The sequence below is a fragment of the Balaenoptera ricei genome, chromosome 5 (genome assembly GCF_028023285.1).
Source record: "Balaenoptera ricei isolate mBalRic1 chromosome 5, mBalRic1.hap2, whole genome shotgun sequence".
In the NCBI taxonomy this organism is placed as follows: Eukaryota; Metazoa; Chordata; class Mammalia; order Artiodactyla; family Balaenopteridae; genus Balaenoptera; species Balaenoptera ricei.
Genome location: NC_082643.1, coordinates 23,660,947 through 23,673,584, shown reverse-complemented (window position 1 = coordinate 23,673,584; position 12,638 = coordinate 23,660,947). Strand labels below are relative to the sequence as shown.

General features: G+C 40.7%; 1 protein-coding gene across 2 annotated transcripts in view; it reads right to left on the bottom strand.

The window, feature by feature from the left end:
• Window positions 1-7,284, bottom strand: part of NFKB1 (nuclear factor kappa B subunit 1) — a 134,637-nt gene extending 127,353 nt beyond the window's left edge. For both annotated transcript variants that reach the window (XM_059922490.1, XM_059922491.1), the window contains exon 1: window positions 7,124-7,284. The gene's annotated coding sequence lies outside the window, so the exon portion shown is untranslated. The remainder of the gene's footprint in view (window positions 1-7,123) is intronic.
• Window positions 7,285-12,638: the final 5,354 nt, after the last annotated feature.

Genomic DNA, 12,638 nt, shown 5'->3' with positions numbered 1-12,638 from the left:
AAAGACAATGGAGACATTTCAGAAATATAAAGATCGTGATATGATCAGATCTGCACTTTAGAAAGCTGACTTTTATGCTGGAATGAAGGATGGAACAGAAGCAGGAGATTATGCATCAGGAGCGAATGAAAAAAATGAAAGCTAGAAATTCAATGAGGAAGGGATGAATTCTGGAGATGAGAGGAGGCTGAATTGATAGAATTTGGTGATGGATTGGAGGAGATAAGTGAGTATGCATGAAGAATGGGTTTCTAGATTTCTGACATGGGAAACCTACTGAATGGACCACAGTGGGCTAACAACTGTATCCCCTAAATGTGCTGGGAGGAGCAATTTGGTGGGTGGGAATGATGATAAATTTGATATTGGCATACTGACGGGGATATCCATGTAATGATACTTAAGTGCCTCAGCAATAAAATTACTGTTTTCTGTGGCTTGCCTTGAATGAATGGACTCCTTCAGTTTAACACATATTTAGTACATACAGCAAAACTGCCCCCCCCTCCCCAGTCACCCACCTATTTTAACTTGGACTAATTCCTATTTGGCTATTATGTTAGACTTTTCAAGAGAAACAGGATACTTTCCCTGTCCATCATAAAAAAGCACTTCAAACTAAATGACTGATAAGGCAATGTTTTAAAATAGGAAGTATTAAAATCTTCCAAGGTGTGCTTGTTAAATTTAGTTAAATGTCTAAAACAGGAAACTGGGTAAACACATGGAGAAACCATAAAGACATTATATCCAATAAATGCTATGATATAGCAAGAGAGCAAGGAAGTGCATTTAACTGTTATCAGATACCATGCTTTTGATTTTATAATTTCCCAAGTGTATTGAGGTCTGCTTAACACAACTGACTTAAGAATGTGGGGGAAATGACTATTGATTTCAATTAATCAAAAGTAGGATAAGCCACAGTGAAATGTCTACAAAACAGTTCTATTCAAGGACAACCTCTCACTCCTTTCATTATGACCCTCCTCTTCTCATCCATGATATACAGAATTTATCCTTTTCTCTGGAATTCTGATTCACTTTCTAGATTATTTTTCTTTTCCACATTTAAGTCAAAAATAAAGTTCAAGATCTGATTTTATAGAGGACTCTCCCCTAAAACTTTATCTATGCTTTCATTATCCTTTGTTTTGGCCAAAGTTTTCAACATTAAATTTAACTTTTATTTTTTACCTTCATGTTTCTTCCTTTCTACTTTAAATGTCCTCTATATGAACAGAGGGAATTCATACTCCTTCCATCCTTCCACATTGTCTTTAACTTTATAAATCATACAGGTGCTTATATTATTCAGAGAGCATTATAGTAGGTGCTGTAAATTTTTAGGGATTCTTTTCCTCTGACCTCACAACCACACCTAGGCCCCATTTAAAAGAAAAATACACTTTATATATAAATCAAGTCTTAATGATCAAACACCAATAAATGGTTATATCTTAGAAAACAAACCTATACCTAAGTTAAGAACTGGTAGATAAAGAAGTTCTTCAAACATCAATAAAACATAAGTCAGGGATTCATGTTAAAACACTAAAAAAAAAAATAGTCATTCTCTCCATTCCTAAAATTCTTGTCGTGGAAGGCATATTTTCTAAGACAATTAAGCAATTTACTTTCATTATTTAAATGAATTGTAGGCTTGAACCCAGAACTGATGAATAGGTAGATTGATTAGGGAATTTGTCATCACTTTTAATTTTTCTTTTTTCAAGCTTAATATTATTAGAATTGATTTCTGGAGATAAAAATGAAGGATACGTATGCCCTGACACTGAAATATACTGTGATATATTTAGTAAAACCACACAATAAATAATAATGAATAATAAAAATGATAAATAATTTTGTAAAATAACTGCTATTTTGACAAACAAAATTCATTATAGCAATCAAGTTATTTAATGTTAATTAAGCTCTCTCCATAGAGGTGTGCTTAACTTTATGTAGCTTTTGTATTTTTTTAGTTCAAGTTAGCAAAAAAAGAAAATCTCATGTACAAATGCTGGTGAGCCTCATATATCAAAAGGCTTAAATCTAAGAAAAATCCAAAGCTTTATTTTCCAGTATGAAATGTTTGAATGGTCCATACATTTTTTGACTCACACAGTGACGACTGGGGCAACATTAGAGCTCTGTGTTTTTGTTTATGCCCAGAAGCTGTAGACGGAGCTGATTATGTAATGGAACACAGCAAAATTTATCGTTCTCTCCAAATCTTCTCACAGGGAAGCTATACGCAGAGTACTTGGATTATTTTATCATTCTAACTAACAAACACTGCTGCTATTCACTTTTCAGGGTACTTTTCAACAATGACAGCTTTACAATGTACCTGTTATATAAGTAAACATTTATTTTCTTCCTCAGTTTGTTGGCAACAACAAAAATGATTATACATATATGTATTTGTAAACAACTTTTAAAATTAATTTTTAAAACTTGAATGTGTGTTTGTTAAGTGATTTGAAGAGAGGTCAGGGTCAGAATCATAATTAATTTAGTCCAAAGCTGAGTGGACTGAAGTTAGGAGTTTTCAGTAAAATGGTTCTGACCCTCCCTGAGGGTATGACACCAGGCCTGGGAGTGTTGGCATTGTACCCTTTTCTAGTGTGGATGGTATATTTCATTTCATAAATTGTGTCCACAGAGAATAAATGGTTAGATTCAGAGTTCCAAGGAAAATTTTCTGAAAAATGCTACAAGTAAGAAATAACGAACAAAACCCTCCTGTGATGAGGCCCCAGGTTTTATAGTGTTGCAAAATCATTAAAGTATGAAAGTGGAAAGTATAGTAAACCTTGTGGATGCCTGCTGGTTCCTGAGGTTTTCCAGCTATAACCTTTTCCCCCCAGTTTTTTATAGGTCATAAGTATTTTATTCCGGATGTCGTAAAATATTTTGTTTTTACTTTTTGATTGATTAATTTAGATAGGCTTTAACAATCTTTGGATTACAAAGCAGTGCTTGCAGCATCAGTCAGCCTCCATCAGTCAGAATTTTTTTCACAGCTTAAAGAAATCATCTATAGATTAAATTCATTAATATCTGTCAAAAGTATGGGTCAGAATAAAAGCTGGTTATAAGATTTTTGGCCTAATGGTGAAATGTAAATGAACAGTAATAAGCTAATTTGTAATAGGGAATTAAGCCATCCGTTTCATTATTCTAATTTCAAAAACAGGCAACAAATTAAAGCAGATGAAACTTGTACTACTGATAATTAAATCTATTACTGAAAAAATATAAAAGAATAACAATGAATTGATTTCTTTTTAAATTTTAAAATACGATGATAAAATTTTTAAATACAATGATATTTTTAAGATTAATATTGTAAATTTAACAAATATTTTCATCCATGATCTACACTCTTGAAGAGTCTATACTCTTTAACAAATCACACTTTATATCACTTTTGTGTAAAACTGTTAGAGTTTAAATATTTTTATAGTGAAGCAATGAGATTTCACTTCACAACTTATTTTCTAAACTATTAGCTGATATTCAAGGGTAGGTCTACCAGCCTCACCTGAAAATATGAAAGCATATTAATTTGCACCCAGGAACCCTCTCTAAAACAACAGAGACCAAAGGTATGAAACAAAGTCATCATTGAGAAAAGAATGCTACTTTTCTTCATCTAACAGTGAAGCGCTGGATACTCATTAATGAAATATTGCAAAGATAAGTGTCTTGGTAATATTACCCTAACTATTAACTCTACCAGATTATCTGGTTGCAAATATTAATCTTTTTTGATTAAAAAAAAAAATGTTCAAGGAGCCAAACTGACTTGCTAAACTATGTCACAAGTCCCAACTTTCCTCTCTGAAGATGAATGAATGCCTCCATCTTTAAAACCCTTAAGTCTCCTAAGCAGTGACAGGGTCAACTCAAAGGGGTATGTATGCTTCTGATGATTTACCTGCTCACCTCCAAGAACACTGTAGGAGAACTCAGTATTTATGGGAGATACAAGAGAGCAAATGAGAAGTCATTCTCAGAAAGCAGGGTCAATTGCTTCAGTATGGTTTGCTGGTCACCAAGAAGCAGTTGTCAATTAACTCTGATCAGACATAAATGTAGATGTAGGAGCAGCACATTTAAAAGTGTCCCCCAGCACAAAAATTCTGTTCCTTCTCCTCCTTCTCTTCTTAAAACATAAAACAATCATGCCACCTTGTATGATTCACATTATAAACAGAAAACCAATCAGCCAAACGAAACAACCTTCCTACTAAAAGTAAGGGAAATTAATGAGAAATTTTGCATAGCCATTGATTCTTATATATCCACTCCTGTTGATGTGATTGCTGTTCAATCTGTAGACTAGAAGAGCATAACCTGAATATCTATTCTTATTGCTTAAACTACTCTGCATTTCCAGATACATTTTCTGCTGCAGTCATTTCTATGCTCAGAACAGCACTTCTAATAGGTTCTGAAAAAGAAAAAGATATTTTGACTACTTTATCAAAAATCTATATAGAAACTCAGATATCATTTTTTAAATTTATTGTTTTAAAATGTCAACTACTGTTCTTACTTCTCCCAAGTTCAAACTAATTGAAGGTTATGAAGTAACCACTTCCCCCAGAAGCCAGAACTTTCACCTCTTCTGAACAGGGGAATACCTCTCATAAATTAGGTAAAAAATAAGGGCTTGCTGATTGAATGATAGTCCAAGATTCCTGTGGCTGCTAATTCCTTACAAAGACCTTCCATCTACCACAGTGAGCAATCCCTGAAAGTCCAGGTAGTAACTTACTTCATCAGTTATCTGGGAGTCTGAAAGCAGTGGTAAACACAGCCTGCATAAATATTAGTTTCTCAACTAGAGTCAATTTGTTCCAAGGAACATGACAAGAGAAATGTGAGGACGGTGATCACTAAATCTACAATTCTGTCTATTTCAGACTAATTGAGCTTTTACCAAGTGCAACTCAGTCATTACAGATGATCTTGTTTAAAAGGTAGAAGAAGGAAGTGCAAAGATCAAAGGAGTGCTTACAAAGGGGAACAACTATTTTTGTACCTATACTCCAGTATTTACTAACGGGGTTTGAAAAACGGGCGTTTATTCAGCCCACGTGAATGCCAACTGCAGAACACAAGATAAAATTGAAAGTTCAAAACAAACAGATTTTCAAATCACCACCAATCCCTAATTGGATTATATAGAACTTTCTTTAAAAAGTCTTTCAAACAAGGTTAGAAGTGGTTTTCTATTCACGGCAAGCAGTATTTCAGTCCAGTAGGCTGTGGCCCAGGAAGACATTTTATCTAAATAAGCTCCAGAGGACTTTGAGGAGTTGCAGGTATCAATGTGGATGAGTAAGTTCAGGAGATCTCATATTTCCATTTATCATATATGTTCTTCTCACTTTAGCAATTTAATTACATGATAAATCAATCTCTTTTTATTTCCTGTCTTCTCAAGTTCAGAAGCTCAAAAAAATACTCTGCTTTAAGTTATTTACATAACTTCTTTAGTGCATCAAACAGTAAAAGGATTCATCTCTAGAAAGCACAATATTAAAATCAGGAAAACAGCATGCTTCAGCTGAGGGCTTTATTTTAATCAAATTCCCACTTAAAGTTTTAGCAACAGGAATGCAATTTAAACTACTCAGGAATATTCAATTGAGGCATTCTGTTAGAAAAATAAGCACTGAACATCTTGATCCTAAAGCTTTAGTGTTTACCAAAGATCACCAGTCTGCAGAACAACATTTCTATGCCACAGCCATTAAATGTTTTAGTAATACCACAGTCATTTTCTCAGATTATGGGCTTTATAACAAAATCTTTAAGTTAAATATAGTTATTTAGTTACCTGCAATGCTGAAAAACCCTACTTAGCAAAGTCCATGAAAACCTCTTAAATCTTGATAATCAAAGCCAAGCAACCAACCAATCTTCGTACAAATTTCCTAATTTACTACGGTAAATTAATGAGAAATTTTATGTAGCCATTGATTCTTACATACCACTCCTGATAATGTGATTCCTGTTCAACCTACACACCAGAAGAGCATAATCTGAATATTTACTCTATTGGTTAAACTACCCTGCATTTCCAGATACACTTTCTACTGCAGTCATCTCTCTGCTCAGAACAGCACGTCTACCAACAAGTTCTGAAGAAGCAAAAGATGATATTTTGACTACTTTATCAAAAATGTATATGGAAGCTCAGATATTTTTTAAATTTATTATTTTAAAATGTCACGATAAGCTTTGTTTACATCATTTTTGTTTTAGAGGTCATGCACAACACATGGTACCGTTGTCCAAGTGTTTTACATAATCAGGGTGTCTAAAAAGTGTTCTAAGTGGGTAATTTCGCTCTCAAATGCCCGGCCCTGTAGGATCAGTACCAGGCCCTCCTTATCTTTTGAAAACTAAGGTACAGGTTCTATGGTAGGTGAGCATATCCTGTCCTGGTTGGTTGGAGAGAGAGAGAGAGAGAGAGAGAGAGAGTGTGTGTGTGTGTGTGTGTGTGTGTGTTGGGGTGTGTGTGTGTGTGTGTGTGTGTGAAGTGGGGGGCTTCTTTTGGAGGTAGGAGACCGGGAATAAGGCTGTCCGGTTCAATCTTGGGGAGCTGGGGAGGGCTTTCCCAGCCCAGAGGACTGACATGCACTTCTGCTTTCATTTCGTGGAACGCCCTTAGGTGAAATCTGCTTCTGCACTGCACCAACCACCTTCCCCTCACTCCTCCGCGCCCAAGCGCCCCTCAGCCCTCAAGCCCCGACCCCCCGGCAGGGGGAGGGGAGGTGGGGATAAAAAAAGTTTGCGCGAGTTCCCCTCCGCTCCGCGTTCCCGCCCGGCGGAGGGACTGGGGAGAAAGAACGGCCCGGGCGAGCAGCCGCGGCCCTCCGGCCGACCGGCCCGTGCTTAGTCCGGAGGTGCCTTTCCCCCCTCGCTCAGAGCCCATGCGTCCCTCCACTACTGTCAACCTCCTCCTCCGGTCCAGCCGAGCGGTTAGCGCAGGAATGAGGAAGTCCGAGCGGGGCCGGACGGGGTGCGGGGCGGGTGGGTGGCGGGAGTCGGGCCGCACGTCGCCGGCGCGGCCCCCGCTTGCCCGAGTCTGGCTTACCCTGCTGGCGGGTCCGCGCTCGGCCTCCCTGCGCCTGTGGCTCCCGCTCCGGGGCGGCGCGGGCCTGGGGTCCGGGGAAGGAAGAGGCGGCGGCCGGCCGGAGCCGGAGCGGGTCGGCTCGGGTCCGGGCGGGCGCGCGGTCTCGCCGGGCCAGTCAGCGCCGCGCCATGGCCGCAGCGCGGGCGGAGGGAACGCCGGGCGCGCGGCTGCGGGACCGCGGCGTCGCCGCCTTCCCGGCCGCGGCGGCTCCGGCCTGGGCTGCCCCGGGCTCTCGAGTGAGGCTGGCGGCGGGACGCTGGCCGAGGGCAGCGGCGAGAGGCCCGACCGACGGGAAGGGCAGGGGAAGCTGTCGGCGCGTCGCCGGGCCGCTCCGGTGGCGAAACCTCCTCTTCCTGCCCCGGCTCGCTGGTGCACTTCTCTCTCTTTCTCTCTCGCTCACTCTCTCACTTCCTGGCTGGAAATTCCCACTGACGTCGAGAGAGAAGACAGACAGACGGACACACGCGCGCACGCAGCGGGGGCGGGAGGTGGGGTCGCCGCCGGGGGTGGGGGAAGCCCGCACTCCTGCGGGGGGGGCCTTGCGCCCCCGGCCCGGCCTCGCCCGCCCGCTCCGCACACGCCCCTCGGAGCCGCTGCGGGGCGCAGGCGAGGGGCGCGCGTTCGGCGCCCTGGACGCCGGCGTCCCCCCGCCGCCGCTCCGGGAGCCCCGAGGGCAGCGGCGGACGGGGACGCCCCCTGGAAGCGCCCGCGGGGCCGACTCTTGCTGGGAAGCTGGCGGCGCGGAGGCGTCGGCCGTGCGGCTGGGAGAGTCAGCCAGTCCAGAGCCCCGAAGGACAGGCCCAGGCATCCAGAGGGGCTGACGGCTCGGCGTGGAGCCAGGCATGCTGTGTATAAAAATAAGTCTCATCTGTATATTCCATTTAAGTGCTCTCAGTTACTCTCAGATCTCTTTACAGATTAAACTGGAATGTCTACAGCATAACTGACTTCTGTCCAGGGAAGTCTGAACGTCTGCCGGTTTGGGGTGAGGTCTCAAATCTCCTGGTTTTGACAGTTCTTCAGAATTTTCATTTACAGGGCATTGTCAGGCCTTTATGAGAATTACTGTGGGTGGAATTAGAGAGATGCTGGTAGCAATGGTTTTGGTTCACAGCTCATAAAGAAACACTGATCCGGCAGGTGGGAATTTGTTTTCTTCTGGAGAGACCGCTGCTAGAACCCGCAGACGGGCCTCCCGGTGATCACCGTTCACTAGCGTTTGAGCTTCTTTACATGCCAGGCACCGTGCTAGGCGGGGCAGGGAATACCTTAGGGTAGATTAGTTCCCCAAACAAGAAACCAGAGCTGAAATAGATATTTTAGTGCTAATTATCTCACTACTGAATTCAGTGATAACTGTGTAAATTGAACTTTAAAACATCAGGAATCACCGATTCACCAGGCAGGGTTGCTATGGCATTAGACTGCCCATAGCAATATTCCCTTCGTGCCCACTCCTTGCCATGCCCCCTCCCTCCTCGGGTTATAAGAATCTTCTTGGTGGAGTGTTCAGCAGAGGAGTCGAGATCCATTTGTTTGGGTCTGGGGTGAATCTCTGCAGTGACCTTGGGACCAACGAACAATCTTCCTTCAAGCCATTTCATTTAGCTCCCAGGGGCCGGTTGAACAGCTGGAATTCAGGGGATTTACAAAGACTAAAGACAATGACTTTTTAGAAACCCTGTGTTATTATTTATGGGACATTATTAGAACTTGTGCCAATATTGTGTTTTTAGTAGATTAATATATAGTTTATAAAAAGTGATTTCTGCCTCTGTCATGAAACAACAAAGTGTTAGGGGAATAGTTTTCTTTTTCCTTATGGGGTAAGTGAATATTCACACAGTTCATTCTGCATGGGGTGGTAGCCCATTGCTGAAAGAATCAATAGACAGTATTGTTAGAAGAGAAGAGTCAGTGTGACATATTATGGGAACAAAAATTAAAGTGTTAATTACTTGAAAGGATTAAATTTCAAATTCAAAGTTATCCCGTACATTGAACTTAAAATTGAGGTGGGCGGAGGGGGTGGTCTATTAAGCAGGTGTTTTAGTTTTCTAGGGCTGCTGCTAGAAATTACCACAAACTGGGTGGCTTAAAACAACCGGAATTTATTCTCTTACAGTTCTGGAGGCCAGAAGTCAGAGATCAAGTTGTTGGCAGGGCCATGCTCCCTCTGAGGGTTCTAGGGAAGACTCCTTCCTTGCCTCTTCCTAGCTTCTGGTGACTCCTGGCAATCCTTGGTGTTCCTTTGCTTTAGCTGCATCACTCCAATTTCTGCCTGTGTCTTCACGTGGCCTTCCTTCCTGTGTCTCCTCTGTGTCTCTGTATCCAAATCCCCCTCTCCTTTCTCCATTTTAAAGACAGGAGTCTTTGGATTTAGAGCCCACCATAATCCAGTATGAGCTCATCTTAGCTTGACTACATCTGTAAAGAACCTATTTCCAAATAAGGTCATGTTCATAGGTATCTGGGGTAAGGACTTGAACATATCATTTTGGGGGACACAATTCAATGCACTACAGTAGACAAAACTATAAAAGCCCTCCATCTACTCTTTTTGGCTCACCAGTTATCCTTCCTGTACTCCCGGTTTGTTTCCCAATACTTCTTCTACACCCTATACATACCTGCTTTCAGGAATGTTTCTTACAAATTCACCTACCCTCAGGTGTCAGAGGGCATTTGCCACTATCAGAACACAACGGAAAAAATGCCTGTGGAATTTCAGTCATCAAGATTGTGGAAAGGGCAAGTTGTGTTGTATGTGTCACTAAATCTTTGAAATCACCTGAATTTCTCTTCTCATAAAGCTGCGTATTGGAAATGTTGGCGTCCAGAGAATTGCGAGGTTGAGATCTATATAGTGTATACATCAACAATGAGAAGTTATATAGTGTGTAAAGAGTATTCACAAATACAGACTCATACATCTGAGCCTTACAAACTCTAAGGCCTATCTTGGGGATAGAACAGGAGTGAACTGTATTTCTGTAAAGGGCACAACTTGCTTCAGTTCAACATGCTTAGAAACACCCAGGTCACAGCTCTTGGCTCTGGGAGCCAAGATGAAATGGAAAGACTTCACTAGACTTGAAATCATACTTGACTTAGAGTCCTGGCTTTGCCTTGAATTATCTGTGTAACTTTTGCCAAGTTTATATGAATTTCAGTCTTGTCACCTATACAATAAGCATAACATTATAGTGTATACTATATAATAAGCTGTATAATAGCTTTATATAATGCTTTACATTATATATGTTGTGTTGCTACGGTCTGAATGTTTGCATCCCCCTCAAAGTCATATTTTTAAATCCTAATCCCCAAAGTGATGGTGTTACGAGGGTGGTCCTTTAGGAGCTGAATAGGTCATGAGGGCAGAGCCCTCATAATTTGGATAAGTGTCTTTATAAAAGAGACTCCAGAGACCTAGCTCCTCCCTTCTGCCATGTGAGGATACAACAAAAAGTCTGCAGCTGGGAAGAGGGCCCTCACCAGACCATGCTGGCACTCTGATCTCAGACTTTCAGCCTCCAGAACTGTGAGAAATAAATTTCTGTTGTTTATCCGCCACCCAGTCTGTGGTATTTTGTTATAGCAGCCCAAATTAACAAACTAAGACATGGCTATATAATATACATGTAACAACATATGTGTTGTATTATGTATATATACAATAATAACATGTATGTTACATTATGACAAGTCTACCTCACGAAGCTCTAGAGACAAAGGGGAGATAAAGAATGTAAAAGGCCTATGCAAATGTCAATAGTTATTCTAAGAAAAAGGACTTGAAATTAATTTCCTCATAGGCTTAAGTGACATAAATGCTCATACTGTTGACCACTGGGGCAGACACTCATCCTTGTGGCATCTCTCCCTATTGATAGCGAAGTATTGCATTACACCTCTATTAAAGTACTTGTCATGTTCTATCTTGTGCTTGCACAGTTAGCAGGTCTTATTGGAAAAGCACTCCATTAGCCTATAAAAGTGGGTACAAAAGAAAAAGAAGATAAAGCTGGGAAGAATGACCTCTTATATAATAGCCAGGACAAAAGTGATTTGTATAATGGATTATATCACCAAGAGTAAAACCAACAGGAGAGGGCAAAGAAATCATCTTCCTCTTAAGACTGTATAGAGAATCCAGAATTGTATTCCCTTGACAATGGAGACAAGAAATTTCAAAGGAGAATGTCACTGGTCTTAGAGATACTAGCATCTTTTCTATCAGTTCAAATGATATTTATGCAGTACCATCACTGCCATCAAAGAGTTCGCAAAACTCAAAGAAGTGCTTGTAATGATAGTGCTAGGCAGAGTACAGTAAATGCTTTCATGGAGGTATAGTCAAATACTTAGGCATAGGTAGGGAGAGATATAATGGTGCTTGCAGTATTGCCTGGTGGTTAAGCTCTCAAGCTATGGAATCAGGTGCTACCTTCAAATTTGAAGCCAGTATCTGATTGTGCCCTTTACAGAAAATAATTCACTCTTGTTCTTCCCTGAGTAGCTGTGTGACCCTAGATATAATTGTTTCAAGCCTCCTTTTTCTCACCTGTAAGATAGGATGATAATAACGCCCCACCTCATAGTGGTATTGTAAGGGTCAAATGAGATAAGGTGTGTGAAGCACTGACCGAGTTGCCAGATGCTCAGAAAACTCATATTTATGTCGGTTATTATTAGTAGTACTGCTGATTCTCAGAGGAACAACTTGATGAAGATGGCCCTTAGTGGATGCCATGCATGGTGGATAAGATATGATGGTGAATTGACCAGGAGAAAGAAAACGAATGAGGGAAAGTGAGACTTAAAGACATGAGGTCTGGGTTTAAAACACAGTTTGTAACAAAAGGACTTTGGAAGTGGAATTGTATGTTGTAATAATTAACGTAAAAAAATTAGATTTTTTCCCAGACACCCACTTGTCAACATTTTTTTTGGTCTAATATCACCTCTCTAAAGCACATTCACTGCACTTAAAATATGTTCAATACATAATAAAGAAATGTTTTAAAAGATTATTCTTTCACTTAAAATGTTATACACATTGTTTCACCAAAGAACTGGCCATAAAAATATATCCCATACACAAAGAGACTCAGGAAGAAGAAGGTGTGGGAGAGCCAGGATTTGGACCCAAGTCAACTTGACATCTGCTTTCAGGAGGCTAAGATGCAGGTAGTGGAAGGAAAGTTAAAGTTTGTGGAAGGTGAGGGTGTAGAAGTCCTGGCATCATTTATCCTTTTTTTGAGGCAGTAAAGAAAGGAATAGAGTATCTGTTTTCCTCTTTACGGGAATCACAAAGTAATAGTCTTTTGCTGCTTCTATACAATAATCATTTGGAATTTACCAACAATATAACTGGGCAAAACAAAACTTTTACGGTACAGTGTACCTTAAATAAATGAACTACTCAGGCTAGAAAGAGTTGACATTTTATGTTATCTTCTCATAATCTAAG